At 35.3% G+C, this 20982-nt stretch overlaps 1 protein-coding gene across 7 annotated transcripts in view; it reads left to right on the plus strand.

Moving 5' to 3' along the window:
- The window catches only part of spri (Src homology 2 domain-containing protein sprint), a 577619-nt gene that overhangs the window by 202020 nt on the left and 354617 nt on the right, over nucleotides 1-20982 (plus strand). The window lies entirely within an intron of this gene.

Consider the following 20982-nt stretch of genomic DNA (forward strand, 5'->3'; position numbering starts at 1 on the left):
TTTTCAGTGCACTGCCGGCCTCCGGACAGTGTTCTCTCGTTACAGAAAACACTGTCCATCACCGGACAGTAAGCTGTAAGAAGCTCCTAGGAAGAGAAAAATCTAAGGGTCAGCAGCTGGATTCGAACCCGGGACCTCCGCGTGGGAGTCCAGTTCGCTAACCACTCAGCTAATCCCTTCCCTAAGCTTTATTCTAACTCTATTCCAAATTATTCTTCTTATTTATCTTTATTTATGCCCTTTATTCTGGATAATAACACACACATGCAGTGATCATTAATTTTTAATTATTTATTTTTTGTGTTACGATATTTCAATTCTTTAAATCGTTTGTATTTTTGTGTTTGTAATATCCAGGCCCTAAAGAAGGCAATATATTTGTCGAAACGTTGGGGGAAAAGACGAGCTGTTGTTTTTATTTGGACCGATTCCTCGCCAATTTAAATCCTTAATATAACATTTTTACGGTCACTAAAAGCTAATATAAATTCTTTTAGTTTACCTTTTTCTCCAAACTTTAAACCTAAATAATGTTTCTATCTGAAAAAAAACAAAATTATTATTTTGCCTATTCCAGTAAGAGAATCGCAGTAGAAGAAAGATCAGATTTTTGTCCGTACCAGATTTCTTGTTTTATTTCGCAGATTGAAGGATAACTTATGGATGTAGATGCTTGACTTCCTCTTCTGCAGAAAATATCTCTGTTTTTCTTTTTCTGAATTTTTCCCTTCTAGCTTTCTTTTTCTTTAATGCATTCCAGGATTTATAGCCTCCATTCGGGTGTTGACCCTTTGAATATTTTATTTTAGGTAGCTTTTTTTTTTTAAAAAAAACTTTATTACATTTCTTTGCAAAACTCACCATCTATTTCCGTCTCTCCCTTTGGGATACTGTTGCATGTATTCTCAGAGGATTGTTTCCATCTTTAAGATGGAGTATTTATACTGAGACTGTGTGCGAAAGAAAAGAGAAAAACTATTTAGCGCGACACCCATAAATAACTTAGTATGAGAATCTACATATTTACTTGTTATTTAAATGAAAAAGCTTTGCGTAAAATCGAAAACATCGCCGAACGCTAATGTATATTTCATCTGTTACCTGCAGTCAACATCTTCCTCACTACTATGTTATTTACTGCTCGGGTTGGCGTGTTGAAACCCCCTAGGGATGGACATCACGTACTATCCGGCCTGGGTCCCCTTTTTTGTACACATTGCATTCATATTTTTTTTTATTTATGAAATTTTATTCCATATAATCTTTTATGTAATTTAAATATTTAATTCTATATGTTTTGATTTACTAAAAAAAATCCTCCGTGCTAGTACACTGAATCAATCCGCTCCTGATGAACAAAATTAATTTTACATCCACTTAGTTTCCTGTACGAGTGTGAAAGGGAGAGAATAAATATTTAATTTAAAAGTTTATTTTTATTTTAATAAAAGAAATTATTTTTAAGAAGAGGATAATTCCATAAACGTGGTAATTAATATTTGTTAAATTCAATTTCATTCTACAGGCGCCATAGATCAAGGAACTGGAAGACCAATTTACGTTCGACATAAAACCCACAGCCTCCTTCATTTAATGAAGAAAGGTCCTGTCCTTTATTTACTAAATTTGGCAAATGTTCAAATAAATTCATTCATGTACAATTTAAAGACGTATTCAATTTGGTGAGGAGATTGCTGTTTCCAAATTTGATTCTCAGTATCCTCATATACGTACGTCGTAAGAAGATAGAATTCAACAGTGCTTACGCTTACATAGAGTGGCATGCTTATCCTTCTTGTATAGCTTGAGCGTTGGATAAGCCTCCTTTAAGTTAGTAAGCGTTAGCTCTGTTGAGTTGTGTGCTTTTACGTCAAAAATGAAGAATCCTAATTTTATAGAAAGCTAAACTCTAGCCAGACTCCGTTGTGTAATGGAGTTTAGAGAATGATGTGACGAAGGGTAAATATCACGTTCTGCTGTTACAACTTATTCAATCGAATAGCTAATTTTTTAAACCATTTCTCAGAGGATGAGTTAGACGATATGGGTGAGGGGTACACATTTGAAGAGAATTTACATTTTCTGTTACAGAGTGCACAGAATCGTATTATTCAACCTTTTTATTTTGTTTTCTACAACTTTCAACTCTTCTGAACAGATCTATATCAATAAACAGTTGGTACTTTACATACGAGGGTCCGTGCAAAAATAAAAACTACTTAATTTTTTGGGGTAAACCTTTTTTATTTTTCAACATAGTCTCCTTTTAGGCTTATACACTTCGTCCAACGCTGCTCTAGTTTGTTGATCTCTTCCGAATAATAGGATTTGTCCAAGTCTGAAAAATAGCCATTCGTTTCTGCAATCACCTCCTCGTTTGAATAAAATCTTTTTCCCGCCAGCCATTTCATCATATTGGGGAACAAATAGTAGTCCGAGGGAGCCAAGTCTGGAGAATAGGGGGGATGTGAAACGAGTTGGAACCCTATTTCCATTAATTTTGCGACCACAACTGCTGAGGTGTGAGCTGGTGCGTTGTCGTGATGGAAAAGGACTTTTTTGTGGGCCAATCGTGGGCGTTTTTCTTGCAGCTCGGTTTTCAAACGGTTCAATAACGATGAATAATATGCACCTGTAATAGTTTTACCCTTTTCCAGATAGTCGATGAGGATTATTCCTTGCGAATCCCAAAAGACAGTCGCCATAATCTTTCTGGCCGAAGGAACGGTCTTCGCCTTTTTTGGCGCAGATTTCCCCTTGGTAACCCATTATTTAGATTGTTCTTTGGTCTCAGGAGTGTAGTGATGTATCCATGTTTCATCCACAGTGACGAAACAACGCTTAAAGTCCTGCGGATTCTTCTGGAACAGCTGCAAACCGTCCTTGCAACACTTCACACGATTTCGTTTTTGGTCAAGCGTGAACAATCGCGGCACCCATCTTGCGGATAGCTTTGTCATGTCCAAATGTTGATGCAAAATATTATGTACCCGTTCATTCGAGATGCCCACAGCACTAGCAATCTCACGCACCTTCACTCTTCTGTTATCCATCACCATATCATGGATTTTATCAATGATTTCTGGAGTAGTAACCTCAACAGGGCGTCCAGAACGTTCAGCGTCACTTGTGCCCATATAGCCACTCCGAAAATTTTGAAACCACTTATAAACTGTTCTAATCGAAGGTGCAGAGTCACCATAATGTTTATCAAGCTTCTCTTTAGTCTCCTGAGGCGTTTTGCCTTTCATAAAGTAGTGTTTAATCAACACACGAAATTCTTTTTCGTCCATTTTTTGAAAATCACTCGACTTCCTCCATTCAATCGAATGCCAAACACAAAGAAATAGACCGATCTGGCTGAAACTTGGTGTGTGTTCTTCCAAGAGATGCTACTAACTAAACATAACCTCGATACGCGCCAGTGGTGCTATCTCTCTGACTTTGCACGGACTTTTCAAACGACCCTCGTACATATCTATGTTTTTTTAATTTAAAAATGTTGTGCCAAATGTTAATATCTGCCCCACTGGTGGGGTACCTTTGAACACAATATAAAATAGAAAGAAATGATATTACTTTACTCTGAATCTACCTTCTATCAGTTATTTCTCTCACTACTACATTATTTTCTCTTTTAAACCACTGAAATCTAGTTCAAAAATCAAGAATGACTCAGTTCCCGAAGTGATGATGGGTTTAGGAAGTTTGAACAAAATATTCGGTTTGTTGCGCTTCTTAATGGTAGGTTCGGACCAATTTCCCCTTCTCTGCGAATAAACTTGCAGGTCGATAGGGCACATTTTAACGGTGATGTTGAATTCCAAATGTTAATATGAACTAACAATACTTAAACCTTGCCCACTACAATCTTCACAATACACTTCCAAAGCTGCAACAAAAATTTTTACTTCCACTTTACAAAATATAACATTGCTCAATTCTGGTCTTTACAAACAATGAAAACGAAGGGAATCTCTGTCAGAACAGGTCTACCACAACATATGAAGAAAATTGCCAATCATAAATGTTTTAAATATTTGGCGAGAAATTAAAACTGTTCAAAGGTGCCCCACTCTCCCCTACTGATTTTACGAGCTCATAAAAACTGAATTATGATTCACATAATTTGTTTGTGAGAATCAACTTGTTCTCAATGACATTCTAATTTATGTAATAATCTATTAAAATTCCACCCTTTAAACCAAATTTAAGTTGAACTAGAATTAAATGATTTACATGAATAATTTGTTATTAGCAAAGGTTTTTCAAATTCTTTACAAAGAAAACGGAATCTTTTATTTGAACCCTATCATTAAAAGGGAACGGCGATGAGTTTTATGTCGGATGTAAATCAGCCATTATAGTTTCTAAGTTTCGTTAATGCTTTTGCATGGATTCTAAATTTGAAGGCACTCAATTTATTTTTTGTTCAAAAATTATTGATCGACATTAGCATGTTGTTTATAAAACCTAATAATTTGGAATAATTTAACGGTGAAATATAGTGTAGCTTGGTGTTTTTCATTCATGTCAGATATTGTTAGGTTACACCTAATTTAAAACAGCTCAGGCTAAATGATGTGTAAAGCAGTTTGCATAATTATCGTTAATTGATGGAAACACAATGTTTACGTGGGTAAAGTTAGAATTTTGTATTTTAATTTCTATAGTTACAGGAAGTGATAATACATTTTTTGCTACATTCTATTTAAAATTGTATTGAATGTATTAAAACTGGTATCTTCCTGGTTGATATTGTAGAGCGTTTTTGAGATTCATTTCATACCAGGTTTGTTCTCTTAATCACTGCTTACCACTGACCCAGCTTCAAAACGTAGAGGAACGTCTCACTTTAAAACATAAAGCGTGTGTAAAAGAACTGTGTTACTAAACTGAATCCAAATCATTTTAAGCTTTTTGCGTAATTGATGCTTGCAAGCATCACCAGGCATAATACGTAATTTATATTTGGCATATTGCGTGATAAAATGAACTTATTCTGTTGAGGAATTAAATTAATGTAATGAATTTAGCGAAAACTACGCCTTATTGGAATGGTTAAACAGTAAATGAAAGAAATAAATGGAATATTTGAAAATCTTTAAAGGGAATTTTAGGATTAAAGTGGCTACAATGGCTATACTGATTAAATAAGTACGCAGCTGGCTATTTGTCTCGTTTTTAGTAGAAATCATTAAACGAACTGATGTGAAATTGTTTCAACTCGTTATTTAAACAACAATGTAACAGTTGCCTTCATTTTCTGTCACTGATAATTAAGAGGACAACTTTAATAAAAAGTAATAATAACACATTATTTAATAATAATAACACCACGCGAAGGTCCTGGGTTCGAAACCAGCCGCTGACCCTTAGATTTTCTCTTTCTAGGAGCTTCTTACAGCTCACTGTCCGGTGATGGACAGTGTTGTCTGTTACGAGAGAACTCTGTCCGGAGGTCGTTTGTGTACTGGAAAAAGCTCCGGGCGCCAATAACCTTATATGTTGACGCGCCTTAAATTATTAAAAAAATAAATAAAAATAATAATATATTTATTTTTTTATTTTTTTTAATTGAAAGGAGGTGAAATGCTTTTTACGCACAGAGTGCCGGACTCCCAACTAAATGGCCTACCGGCTAAAACACCCCCTTCATCCCTGGACCTAGCCTGGATTCACTTATGCAGCATTACATCAGGCTAGGCCCCCCCCATTCTGACCCTAATTAGGGATTCGCTTCCTCCTCATCCAACTCCCTTTTTTTACCTATTAAAACTTCTCTGGCAAAAGTGGTGACCGCACTCCAATTCGCTCTGCTTGTGAGCACTATACTTTTGAATCGGTAGGAGTCCACCGGCAGACGCTCCCCTCCAAATCCCTTCTGAGACGACCCCCACCTTTGACACTCAAAAAAGGTGTGATGGGCATCGTCTCTCATCCCTATACAATGGGATAATAATCTCGAAAGTAGCCGTGACCAGTGAGAAGCTGGGTGAGATAGTAATCTACCTCACCGAAAGACCTCCCGGTCCAACTGTTCACGTCCGAGACTAACTCCGCAGTCCACCTTCCTCTGGTCTCCTCCAGCCATGCAGCCTGCCATTCCCACATAGTACGCAGCCGCTCCTCTCGAGTGACTGCTGCCTTGTCCACTTCCCACCTTCTCCCGAAGATTCTCTTTCGTTCGGAGGCGAGAAATATAATAATAATAGTCATAATAAATAAATAAATTAATTAATCAATAAATCAGTAAATAAAAGAAGTGCAGGCAAGTTTTCTTTCTCGGGTGGTTCAGTGGCCTGCAACTCGAGTAGCAATAATTCGAACTCACAGGACAAGAAACTATTTTTTATATTAACTTTTTCTTTTCAGTCAAATTAGGTGACTTGTACGGAGGCGTCCAAGCAAACTTTCTTTTCTCACATTAACCATTAAATCAAATCCAAGTCCTAGAGACACCGGGAAACGAAATCAGTATCTCTTAGCTTTGTTTTCTTCGCCTCTAACCGTTCGGCAATTGTGGTGCTTAACAAATAACTATTATAGCTTCTATTTGACTTCTAAAATTAATTATGCGCTATTCTAAAAATACTGTTAATGAATTTAAATATCTTTTGAATAATGAGATATTACAGAAGTATAGTTCACAGTTTTTGCCGAACAATTAATAAATACGTAATGCTTGCTACTTTTTATCTGAAGAATATTTTGCATTTAGTCTGGGAAAGCTAATGTAATATTAGAGAAGGAGTCCCAATCAAAACTATTGCTGCAATTAAATAAAAAATGCGCCCAAAAAAATCGTATTCTGTTTGTATGTTTTGCCTTTCAAACTAAGTGATCGCGTTCCAACTCCTTAAGGAAACTTTTAATGGCCAGCTGGAGTTAAGGGCTAAACCGGAGGAAATACTTTTCTTAAGTTACTTCTGTTTTCCACATCTAATCTCAATGAATGGCATCTTTTCTATAGAGCCACTTGAAACTTTTCTTAAGTTCACTTCCTTAATCCATTTCCGAGTTCTATGCAAATTAAATGCACCTCAACTTTCTTTTAAATGAATAATTTAAATAATCCTAAAATTAATTATAATTAAATGAAGTGTTTCCAGAGAGACATTTTGAGAAAATTATTTATTTAAACATGGTCTCCAGCTATTTCCTTTCAGAAACTGGGTGTACCCCTTACTCCACACACATTTCTGTTTCTCAAGAGCGAACCCAACCTTCATATCGTTAGCCTCCAGGACTTTTCTTACTTTAGTAGATTGCATATCAGTCCAACCGCTCTACTTTACTAATTAACGTACTCTGTTTCCCGATAATCATTCCGTTTTACAACAGCTGTGTGATCAATCAGTTTCATCGTTGGCTATAACTAGTAACATATTAATTGATGAATAATTCTAACGTTTGAAGTTCGAACTAACTCTTAATTGTATCAGTTCTTTTTTTACAATCCCTGATTCCTCGAAAGAAGGAAACGTTGTGTCCAGGCACATTTTCGATATTTTTTTTTTAGTTTTCACGAGAAATATCCGTTTCGAGATCCTCTATATACGAAAAAGGAGGTTTTTACAAATCCGCTGAACCCAAAAACAAATGTAGAAAATAAAATTTGAAATTCGCTTACGTGCTATTAGGGGACGCGAAAGTGTGGTTTGTACTACATCGTTCTATGAAAAGTGCCAATTTTTTTCTGAACTTATTGCGCTCTTGTAATTCTACAATTTAAATTTAAAACAATTTTCTAGAAAAATTTGATTAACGGTCGCTTTTTGGTGGAAAGTTTTCACTAATTTGAAATTTTAGAATAATGAACGTCCCGCGACTGATAAAATATCGATAAGATTATTTAATTAAATTTCCAAATTTGGAAACTTTAGCGACAAAAAATGAACACCCGAAAGAGACATCTAAAAAGACTAATAAAGAACAGATCAAAGACTAAAAAGTAAGTAAAGTAATCGCCTATTTTTTCAGGCGGTGCTTAACGTCCAACTACCAATTAGGTGTCGTGGACGGAGGCGATTAGCAAACATACTTTACCGTAAATTTCTTTTATTAACCATTAAATAAAATCCAAGGCCTAAGACCGGGAATCGAACCCAGTACCACAATACATATTAGTTTCGCAGGTCTCGCCTTCTAACCGCTCGGCTACCGTGGCGCCTGATCACAGATCTCTAGAGAACAATTGTCTCTTATACAACACCAAGATGGGTATATGGATTTGTACTAAAGGGTTTTGGCAAGCGGTTCAACTTTCTGCGAATTCACACCTTGCAATCAAAAATCCTCCTCATAATCGTCAATGCTCGCTTCTATACATCCAACCGCCTCACTCATAATGACCTCAATATTTCCTTTCCTGTCCGACGTAACCTCAATTCGCTATATAAGATAGATATAAATAAACTTTATTAATACAATAAATACAAACAACAAGAAATTACTTTATAAAGTATTATAAGGAGGAGATTTTAGGATGTGAAGGATACAGAATGCATGGAAAAAGGATGGAAAAACCTGCAGCTAGTTTAGAAAGTTAGAGTAGGATATGTTTGATTCTTTTGTGTCAGTAGGGAATAGAAGGATCTAGGAGGCTATTTCGCGGTAGAGTGGATTAGGATGACAATATAGAGTGGAGAGGAGTTTCAGCAGATAGTTTTGGGATATAGGAGTGTACGGGAATAATGGATGCAGTCTCATGGAATCGAGGAGAGTCTAGTAAGTCGAGAGAGTCTTGTTCGCAAGTCTCAGAAATTTGTAAGTCAGGCTCCAGGCGGAGCAGGCGAAATTCGTTATAAAATAAAACTTCCACAGCATCTTATCTGCACAACCGAATCATTTAGTCTGTAGCTTCTCCTAACGATTCCTAATGATCCTTCTAGACGTCTTAAGCGCCAATGGCCTTGTGATTTGCACGAGTGAATATTATCTGGTTTTAGCTATTAAATCTCTTAAATCCACTGGCTACTTTCCTCATTAATTAATAATATTCTACAAAACAGCTGAATTATTTGTAGCAAAATTTTTATGGCGCTTTAATAATAAAAAAAAAGAAGAGGGAAGAAATATAGTTGTCAGTTTAGCGGTTGTTTGGACATAAGGAGCAAGTAAGTAGATTCAGCTAGGTGTTAGCAGTTGGTGACCAATGTTCGGATAAATGTGCAAGTCACCAAGGAGTAAATCCCCTTTTTCTCCGATCCACTGGGCTGGAGTTTGTTTTGCTTTTTCTCTTTACTTTTGAATATATTTTTGTTTTTCCTTATACCGACCAGTTTTTTGTATATCTCATATCTGTAAATGTCGGCTGGAGCTTGAGTTGTGTTTATACTGTTGAATGGTGAAGTGGCTCACAAGTAGCGTATATGCAATTTGATGACATTCCCAGTCGGTCCTGTATGTTTAGTAGATTACAGTGTAAGAAAGAAGAAGTCAGCCTAAACAAATATTGCACTTGCCTGCTGTTCCACCCTCACTTCCACGGTATTGTCTTCTTCTGTAGTTCTTCCCCCTCTGGTCTTCCTGAACATCAAATTCCACACATGTATCTTATTATCGAGATCAACCATCTGTGATCATACCAATATAGTATTTCGTCTCAATTCCTCTGTTAGATATCTTTCATATAACACACACAGTCGCCCACATAAATGCAGATATATTTCTTTAGTTATCGCTTGGACGGTATTCTGACACGATGGACATCTTGTTGAGTGCATTTAAATAAACCGCTTATTTCTGTTGGCAGTTTATTATTTGCTTTTTTTCATTTTTATAAATTTTTATTAAAAATAAAAATAATTATGAGCGAAAGAATTAGGTTAAGACCTAGCATACTGGCTTCCAACGTGGAGAACCCGGGTTCGAATCCAGCTGCATTTTCAGATTTTTCTCTTCTTAAGTGCTTCTTACAGTTTACTGCCCGGTGATTGCTGTAATTAACGAAAGAACACTTTCCGGAGACCGGCAATGCACTGAAAAAAGCTCTGGGTACCAATGAACTCAGATGAGGACGTGCCTTAAATTTAAAAACATAAAATAAAATAAATACAAATAATAATAAGAAATAATTATGTACCTAAATTGTTCTTCCTAAATTCCGAAATCGAAAAACTCTCGTAACCGGAAGTATACTCTCTACTGATTGTTTTTTTCGAGATTTTCTCGAAAAGGCCTTCTAAATTTTTTTTTTTTTAAACTTAATGTATATTTCATGCCCGTAGCTTTAAACTTTAATTCCATAGTTTTTCTGGGAGTATTTGTTTTAAAGCAAAGTGTTCTTTAGACATCGTGTAAAGCGCGGTTTTTAGGATCTATGTAATTTGAAAAGGAGTTAAATTAAAGAAATTGTAAAGGTGACAGTTGGCTACTTTGGAGTTTGAAATGAGAGAATGCCATGTAATTGTTTTGGACATTTACTTTTTTGCTATACAGGGTGTCCCAAGCTATATGGATAACGACTTTTTCTCGGAAACTAAGATAGCTAAAAAAAAACTAAAAAATACGTGTTCCCTTAGTATTTTGTTAAGAATCCAAATTTAATTTGTAATTTTTTTCGGTGCTTCCAGAAGCGAGATACAGGCACCAACTTCATTTTTTCAAATGGGAAGGTGCGGTTTTTATTTAAGAAATAGATTCCTCTATTTTTTTAAAGAAAAATTTACTTGAACGGTTTTTTTCTGTGAGCGATATTTTAGAAGTTATGAATGAAAACATGATTCTTATAAGAAATTTCAAAATGATAATATTATAACGGTTTTTTGATTGAATAAGAAGAAAAGTACTATTTTATTATAAATTTTACTCCTCATTAATATTACAGATCATGCTCGAAATGGCCTCCACCATTACAGATGTATAGACATACTCTTTCCCGCCAATTGTCCCTTACTGCCAAAGAAATAGATTCGGCTTTAACCTAGTTACAGGCATCTATTATTCTCTGCTTTAGTTCATCTACAGATGCAATCCCGGCTTGATTCTGACACACCTAGATTTAGAAATTGGCAGGAAAGAGCATGTCTATGCATCTCTAATGGTGGAGGCCAGTTCGAGCATGATCTGTAATATTAATGAGGAGTAAAATTTATAATAAAATAGTACTTTTCTTCTTATTCTATCAAAAAACCGTTACAATATTATCATTTTGACATTTCTTATAAGAATCATGTTTTCATTCATAACTTCTAAAATATCGCTCTCAGAAAAAAACTGTTCGAGTAAATTTTTCTTTAAAAAAATAGAGGAATCTATTTCTGAAATAAAATCCACACCTTCCTATTTGAAAAAATGAAGTTGGTGCCTGTATCTCGCTTCTGGAAGCACCGAAAAAAATTACAAATTAAATTTGGATTTCTAACAAAAAACTAAGGGAACACGTATTTTTTAGTTTTTTTTTAGCTATCTTAGTTTCCGAGAAAAAGTCCTTATCCTTATAGCTTGGGACACCCTGTATAGAAAAAAGTAAATGTCCAAATGTAGAATATTGTTTTGGATCTTTAAAATTATTTCCCATAAAAATAGTATTTTTATAAATCTTTTTTTTTTTTTTAAATCTTTTATTGCAATTTTCCACTGCAACAGTTGTTGCAACAAGCAAATACGGGGAAAGAGAAAAGAAATAAAAGGAAATCATGAGTGGAGAAGGCACCCAGTGGTGCCACTCCAGTAACGTGCTTAAGATAAGAGAAGACCACGAGGCCATCTTCTCTTCAATCTCCTTAGAGGATTACTCTGGTAATGTGGAGGAATATAGGTGTTCCATGAGAGGGTTAGGATGAGCTGCTGTAGAGGAATGAAATTTGAGAAAACGAGTGTTAGCAAGATGTGTAATGAAAGGGATTTTGAGGTCATTATGGAGATAGTGAGGTTAGATATATAGAATGGAGCGTTAAGAAGTATTCGAAGTATTTTTGACTGTAATGCCTGGAGGCGTAGTGAGTTGGAACGCTTAGTCGATCCCCATACTTCGATACCGTATGACCAAATGGGTCGCAGTAACATTAGATATAAGAGTCTTTTGTTATGTAGGTTAAGTTTCGAACGTTTGTCAAGTAGTCTGGCGAGAAGTTTTGTAGCGTTGGTTAGTTTCTTGTCTTTTCAGTCTAGTATGGGGATTCCATGTCAACCGTTTGTCTAGGAGCAGTCCAAGGTAGCGTACTTTGTCCACAGCTGGTGTAGGAGTTTGGTTCAAGATGACAGGAGGTAGGATTTTCCGTCTGAGAGTAAATACTATAAACTTAGACTTCGTAACGTAGGTTTTGATTCTCCATTTGAAAAGCCAGTCCTATAAGTGGTTGATGTGTGTTTGTAGAGTCCGTGTAGCGATAAGGAGATCGGAATGTGAAGATAAGATAGCAGTATCGTCAGCAAAGGTGGAGAGGATAGTATTTGGATGTTGAGGTATGTCTGCTGTATACAAGGAGTAAAGAATAGGACCTAGGACACTGCCCTGAGGAACACCAGCTCGAGCTAGACGGATATCAGAGTCTGCTGCTCCACAGTTGACTCTGAAATATCGATCTTTTAGGTAAGATTTGAGGATGAGGTAGTAAGTATGAGGAAGAATCTCCCTCAGCTTAAACAGTAGTCCCTCGTGCCACACCCTGTCGAACGCCTGAGCGACGTCAAGGAAAACACTCGGGCAATACTGCTTTCGCTCAAGGGAGGTGGCAATAGTTTCTACAACGCGAAGCACCTGGTGAGAAGTTGAGTGATGTCTCCGAAATCCGAATTGATAAATCTAAATTAATAAAATAATTCAGGGGACGCGACTGTTTATAAAACGCCCAAAGCAGGGGTTTGGATTTCAGATATCGATATTTCTGGTTTTTGCTTGATCTCAATGGTACACATATCTGTTACTTTTAAGCAGAATAAGTCTCATTGATGTAATCACCATATTTGAACAGATTAACTTACATCAAAATGGTTGTTTATTTTAATTGAGCCCGGTCCATAGAAAGGAGTTCTCATTTTATTATTTTGTTGTATTTTGCTCTTAAGAATACAACTTGACGAATGTATTGAAAGATCTTAAAACAATTATTGGGTACTTGAAATGTGGCAATAAACGGAGGTAGGAAGAAACGTAAGGCCTAAAGGCTGTAGGAGAGATTACGAACAGGCTTCTTAAGAGTCAAAGGCTTCTTATTCTGTTTAAGAAGATTATTGTTTATACTCGATAAGACTTCAGTTACAGTCTTATCGTTTTGTAAGGTCTATATTCTTAGTAGGCAAGCCATTATACTCTTTAATTGTAATTATTACTTTTAATCACCCAAAGCAATATTTCTTCCATTATAACCATATTTAACCTCGCAGTGCTTTTCTTTATTTAAAAATGCTAAACTTAATTATTGACTACTTAACTGCATTTAATTTGCGGCCAAATTGTCAGCAGTTAATATTTAATAACAATTTTCATAGACTTAAGCTGTTTGAGGGGCACTCCGAATTGATTACTTCGTTTGTTGTTCAATGTAAAAGATTACCTGTACGTTTCAGTTAGTATTACGCATCTCTCTCCGAAGTTTTGGCAACCTAACAAGAAGTTTGATGTTTTTATTGGAACGAGAAGTGACCTGAACTGGACGTGGTCTGATTTCATGTAATCTTTTCATTCTTGTTGTCTTTCTCTATTTCAGACTATTCATTTACTTTTCAGCTTTCTTGGGTTTTTATCAAACCCCCTGATAATACCTTTCAGAAAACCTTGTATTTTATCCACGCTAAATTAATAAGGCGTGTTTTTTTGGTAACAGAAATGAATTTCGTTTTCTGAGCTTGCTTATGTTATAATCATTATTTATTAATGATTAAAGTATATTTAAATGGTTTGACATTTTTTAGTGTTCTCATTAACAATGTGTTACTTTAAATAAAATGATTTTAGCAATATTAACTACTGCGCACGACATTGTATAGAGTTATTAATCTTATTAATTTTCTATTCGTTTATCACAATTAAAATTATTTAGTTTGATTATTTACATACAACTACAAAGACTGCTCGGGCGGAGATCAGTCTTGAATATACAGAATAAACTGACTCTATACAATACACTACTAAGACCCATCAGGTCCTACGGAGCTGAGCTGTGGGCCTCTGCGAAACCATCCAACATCCAAAAAATCCAAGCCTCTCAATCTAAAGTCCTTCAGCATATCCTCAACGCTCCTTAAAATGTATCCAATTTAACCCTCCATACAAACCTCAATATCCCCTTTTGTCAATGACCTAATCCATTCTTGGCTTCCTTAATTCCCCATAATAGCCTAACCATACATCCTAATCCAAACAGCACAAGCCTTATCCACAACACAGCCCATCCCGACAGTCCTCCACGACGCCTGAAACTTCGTTGGCCCCGCGACCTTTTATCTCAGTCCTAACCTTCCTTACCAACCTTCAGAGAGTTCCAGCATTGGCTGGCCCCTCTCAACATGTCTCCTCGATTGTGGCGCTGGATACACCAGGATTCAGCGCCACAATCTGTGCTTAACTTGATATAGACCACATTTACATGATGTACATATGTAAAGGTTGTAAATAAATGAAAAATATTTACATAAACTAATTTACATTTAGTAGATTTCTATTGCGTTAAGCCTTAAATTTACATTTTTTATCTGGTATTTTCAACATATCAACCTGCCAATATAATAATTTTGGAATTAAAAAAAAATTCATACACTCATATTATTGTTAAAAATTTGAGGTCACTGGTGCCTGAAGTCTTCTTTCAATGCACTGCCGGCCTACCGACAGTGATCTCCCGTTACTCTGTACTTAACCGGACAGTGAGCATCAGGAAACTGGATTCCGCGTGTTGATCTCGCCCCTTACAGAATCCAAGTAGTTACACTAAATTAATGACCCCTAAACATTAACGGATAGTGATCATTTAACGCTCTAATAATTAAATAAAAAGAACTTAAACAGTATGAGGTCAAATGTATAAGAAAAAAATAACAGTATTCAAAATAACTGTCCCATCCGAGATAACAACAATTGCCAGCAAACTCTACCTCTGCAGGAAATCGGATACAAAAAAATATATTTACAATTTGTAACACCAAACTTTTAGTACTGCACATTTGTGACTCAGTAAGTCGGATAAATTGTCCAAGTCGAATAAACAGTCCCATTGGGAGTTGCAACCTTCCAAAGTAAAGTAAGACAAATATTTCTCTAATACCATAAATAGTACATTAAGGTTTACGAGTATGTAGTGTTCTACATTGTGGTTAAACATATATATTTATTTATTTTTTGGTTATTACACTTTCAATAACTGGTGGATATTATTAGAAAGTCCAGTAGATGATCGTGAATAAATAATTATTTTCTAAGGCTTTCTGAATGTATAATTAATGAATTTGAGAAGTAAATAGATCCGCCAGGCATAAAATACCTGGTAATGATTGGAACGAAATAAATAGTGCAATAATGTTTAAAAGTGAAATAAAGGAATTGAACAGAACGACTGTGGCAGGATTCCAAAGATCAGCCTAGAATATTCATTAATGCCTTAACACTCAATGATTCTAGTTTAAAATTATTATCTGCGCGTATTTTCTAATAATGGCTCTATCTAACAGCGATCTTCTATTATCATTGTTAGAAATATATTTAGTTTTATTTTCCGTTGCACTAATCGAACAAAGGCAGTTCGATTTGAACACATCGAATCGAACATTCCTTGATTCTTTTAAAATATAAGGTCCTGAAAGATGTGAAATTTAGAAAACATGTGGGAAAATATGTTTTATAGATGTTAATCCCTTGAGATTTTACTTGATTGAGGAAGGATACCTCTAACAGTCTTCTGTCATTGTAAAATCGTGGTCACTAAAGCTGATATCTTACTTGCAAGAACTTCTTTTATTAATCATTAATTTATTTAACTCTCTAGCATCTAGTGTTCTCTTATATTCGTCTGAACTATGGGGATTCAAATATGCCGATATTGCCGAGAGAACACCTTTAAATTTTTTTCCAAATTTTGTTAAAATTATCTAGGAATACTCCGGATGCATTTGTCAGGTTGGAGGTTGGACATACTCATATAATTTCAAAAAATTTTAAACGTACAGTCTCTTTATGGCAGAAAATCTTAGCCATGCCTGAAAATAGATTGCCACGTAACTGTTATGCTGCGCTGCTTGATAACATTGATAGCCCTAGCATCCCTTTTAACTGGACCGCTGATTTGCGAAAGCAATTTGAGATTATTGGTTCCGATGGTGTCTGAAGGAAAAACAGTACATACTCGAGGGTAAACTGACTGATATCACGTCAAGATTCAACAATAATCATATTAGTAAGGATGTTGAATCCCTTTTAAACGCCAGATTTAGCACTTTCCTTAGGAATATTAGCAGTTTTGGATTGGGTGAATATTATGTTCACTTTAAATGTCACATTGATATGATCAGAGTTGCCAGTCAATTAAGATTAATATCTGAGAAGAAGCCTCAACTATATACTCCTCAGTAGGGTCTATAAGTTTAATGCTGATTCCCCCTGCCCGTTATGTGGGAACAATAAAGGTGACCTGATTCATTTCTTAATTATCTGCCCAATGTTAGATGTCTTAAGATCCAAGTATCTACATATGCAGAACATTAACTCTTCTTCCTGTACACAACCTAAAATTGTGTTGGAGAATCTCTGTTTTGACTCAGTAAACAAAGTTTAATTATGTACTTTTTTATAATTAATAAAAAGTTCTCATTAATTTAATAAGTGTTTTTTTTTTATATTATTATTTTTATTTGTAAAGAGAAATTATTTTTGTTTTCTCTTTGTTTTTCTTTTTTCATGTATATTCTGTATTTTATCCTTGTAAAGGCACGGGTCATCCCCTTGCTACAATTTATTATAAGCAAGTAACAATAAATAATAGTAATAAAATAATTAATTGGGATAAAAATGTCTTTTATCTTACGGTCATACACAAAATGAATCAATGATCAGCTCTGGCTACGAGGCGGATCACCTGAAACGTGAAGGAGTCTTACAAAGTTTTCTGAATTTCCTAATAAAATAATTAATTGGGATAAAAATGTATTTTATCTTACGGTCATACACAAAATGAATCAATGATCAGCTCTGGCTACGAGGCGGATCACCTGAAACGTGGAGGAGTCTTACAAAGTTTTCTGAATTTCCAAGTCTAAGGTGATCTAACCGACAGAACTGGAAGGTATGCTCCAACTATTGGGTGCCACAGTAGATTTTCTGGATCACCTTTGCGGCCGATCCCGTTGGAATCCAATCTAATCCAGAAAACTCCAACAAATGAAAGTAACAGGCAAATCATCTCAATTTAGATTTCAAACTTTTATTTTCCAAACATCAGGATTTTATAATCCGCATTTTTTAAGACTTCATATGAATTCTTTTTAATTCCATAATTATTATGTTGGCAGGTTGATATGTTGAAAATACCACTTAAAAAGTGTAAATTAACACAATAGAAATCTACTAAATGCAAATTAGTTTACGAGGGTCGTTTGAAAAGTCCGTGCAAAAATAAAAACTACTTAATTTTTTGGGGTAAACCTTTTTTATTTTTCAACATAGTCTCCTTTTAGACTTGATATAAGCTGAATATTTTAATGCTTAGATTTTGTTTTTTTCTGTTTTAGGTAAGTCCCCTGTTGCCAGCTGGTTCCATACTTTGTATACAGATAAGTACATTCAAATTTTCTGTAAAGTATTCTCATTTTTTTAAAGTAGATGGCCGAAATAATTTAGTATCTTATTGGAATCTAATAAATTGCAATTATTTCAGCATAAGTTAAATTTACTACGACGGAATTTAAAGCTAATTCATTTTTCGCCGTTTTCAGTAACTTTGCAAAAAAAGAAAAACGAATATTTTTAATTATTTGAGCGTAAAAAATGGGGTTTTGAGACTCGAATTAGAACCACGAACATCTTGCAGGCAGTTAGAACTTTGTCTTCAAGTTTTCGATCAAGCTATCGACAATTAAACTCAAAAAAGAAATATCAAAAGTTCTTTCATTTTCAGCCCTGTTCCGAAACCAAAGATCTTGAACACACTTCAATAGTCCCACACTAAATTAATTGGATAACTCTCAAAACTGTACCCAAAATGGGTCTTGGTCTATGAGCACAATTATGTAGAGGTATCTTTTTAAACCACTATATCCAAAGGAAGCTACAGTAGTTTGAAAGATGTCTAAACTTTTAGTGCATTCTTGTAAATTTTTAGTTAAAAAAAACAAAGTCTTGTTCCTTTCAAATTCTATGCAAATATCTTTGCGACACCACAAATAGATTGATTCATTACTTACAATTATACAATTATTATTATTATTATAATCACTTCAAATTAGACATAGTTGATAGTAATTTATAGCAAAATAATTGGGAGAATTAGATAGAACATGTTTATTGTTGTGTAACTTTGGTGTTTCATTTATTTATTTTTTATTTTTTTAAGGTTATTTGATGTAAAATTATGGTTGACATTAAAGCAAGAGCTAAGAATAATAAAATCATTACGCGATGGTTTTTATTGCATTTATTTTCATTATGTACATTACCATAGAATAATGTGCGTACTTTCATGAAAATGAGGAAGTTCATATTTATTAGATAACAGAGAGAAGTATTTCATTTGGGGTGATCACATTAAGAGTGCGAGACTACGAGGGTCTTTTGAAAAGTGCGTGCAAAAATAAAAACTACTTAATTTTTTGGGGTAAACCTTTTTTATTTTTCAACATAGTCTCCTTTTAGGCTTATACACTTCGTCCAACGCTGCTATAGTTTGTTGATCCCTTCCGAATAATAGGATTTGTCCAAGTCTGAAAAATAGCCATTCGTTTCTGCAATCACCTCCTCGTTTGAATAAAATCTTTTTCCCGCCAGCCATTTCTTCATATTGGGGAACAAATAGTAGTCCGAGGGAGCCAAGTCTGGAGAATAGGGGGGATGTGAAACGAGTTGGAACCCTATTTCCATTAATTTTGCGACCACAACTGCTGAGATGTGAGCTGGTGCGTTGTCGTGATGGAAAAGGACTTTTTTGTGGGCCAATCGTGGGCGTTTTTCTTGCAGCTCGGTTTTCAAACGGTCCAATAACGATGAATAATATGCACCTGTAATAGTTTTACCCTTTTCCAGATAGTCGATGAGGATTATTCCTTGCGAATCCCAAAAGACAGTCGCCATAATCTTTCCGGCCGAAGGAACGGTCTTCGCCTTTTTTGGCGCAGATTCCCCCTTGGTAACCCATTATTTAGATTGTTCTTTGGTCTCAGGAGTGTAGTGATGTAACCATGTTTCATCCACAGTGACGAAACGACGCTTAAAGTCCTGCGGATTCTTCTGGAACAGCTGCAAACCGTCCTTGCAACACTTCACACGATTTCGTTTTTGGTCAAGCGTGAGCAATCGCGGCACCCATCTTGCGGATAGCTTTGTCATGTCCAAATGTTGATGCAAAATATTATGTACCCGTTCATTCGAGATGCCCACAGCACTAGCAATCTCACGCACCTTCACTCTTCTGTCATCCATCACCATATCATGGATTTTATCAATGATTTCTGGAGTAGTAACCTCAACAGGGCGTCCAGAACGTTCAGTGTCACTTGTGCCCATATGGCCACTCCGAAAATTTTGAAACCACTTATAAACTGTTCTAATCGAAGGTGCAGAGTCACCATAATGTTTATCAAGCTTCTCTTTAGTCTCCTGAGGCGTTTTGCCTTTCATAAAGTAGTGTTTAATCAACACACGAAATTCTTTTTCGTCCATTTTTTGAAAATCACTCGACTTCCTCGATTCAAACGAATGCCAAACACAAAGAAATAGACCGATCTGGCTGAAACTTGGTGTGTGTTCTTCCAAGAGATGCTACTAACTAAACATAACCTCTATACGCGCCAGTAGTGCTATCTCTCTGACTTTGCACGGACTTTTCAAACGACCCTCGTATGTACGAGATAATATTTTTTATTTATTTACAACCTAAATGTCTATATCGAGTTAAGCACAGATTTTTTAATAGTAAAACAAAAATATTGTTGTTTAAAATGAAGAAGGCAGCTTTAAATCCATTCCTTTTTCTGGCTCTTTTAGGTGAGGAAAGGATTTCCACCAGTAATTTTCCTTTTTCTCTTGAAGTAGTCTTTTCAATTTGTAATTCCACAGATCCTGGTGCGAGTATTCCTTTTTTTCCACACTTACATTTTCTTACATCTCATTTTCCCCGCGTGACTCCTTTTTCTTGTATTTATTAATTAAGAGATAGACGATACTCTTTATAGTACTCTACTTCCCTTAAGGGAAATCAAAAGAAAAAGAACTTAAAGACAAAAAAAAAAAAAGGGGTGGGAAATTTTCTTGGTTTTTTATAACCAATTTGAGGTTATAGCAGAAAGGTTAGAGATGGCAGAGGCCTTTTTAAACATTCATGTAATGTAACAAGTAAGAAATGAGTAAGTAATTGTGTGTGAAGTAGCTACTTCAAGCCCGAGGGTTGCTTGTGCACGGAACCGGATGAGAAAATGTAAAGAAACCCAGGACTTGCTTGTTTCCGCTTTATATTGCTTGAGTGAAAACTTCTGATTAGTGTTTGTATAAACGGCGGCTCTGCTTGTCTTTTATGTAATTGATGCTGAATGAGAACGATGCTGAAACGGTGCACTATTTTTAAATAAACTTTAACCCGTTATATAATTTTAAATAAAATAAGGTACTAAAGTAAAATAATTTGAAATTTTCATCCTTTGGACGAACCTAGTACCAAAACATGTGGTCCATTTCAACGATTTTCAAAAACAATAGGATCCTGCTTTTTTTTTTTAAATTCCGGTATCCTTTTGTGTTGCCCCACTTTCCGGTGAAAATCGAAACTGATGACGCCTCTAAATATATCGGCTTGTTTCAATATGTAACTACCATACATTAGCGAACTGTATTTTTCATCT

This window comes from Rhodnius prolixus, unplaced genomic scaffold (genome assembly GCF_049639745.1).
Source record: "Rhodnius prolixus isolate KJV_2025 unplaced genomic scaffold, Rpr scaffold_3, whole genome shotgun sequence".
Lineage (NCBI taxonomy): Eukaryota > Metazoa > Arthropoda > Insecta > Hemiptera > Reduviidae > Rhodnius > Rhodnius prolixus.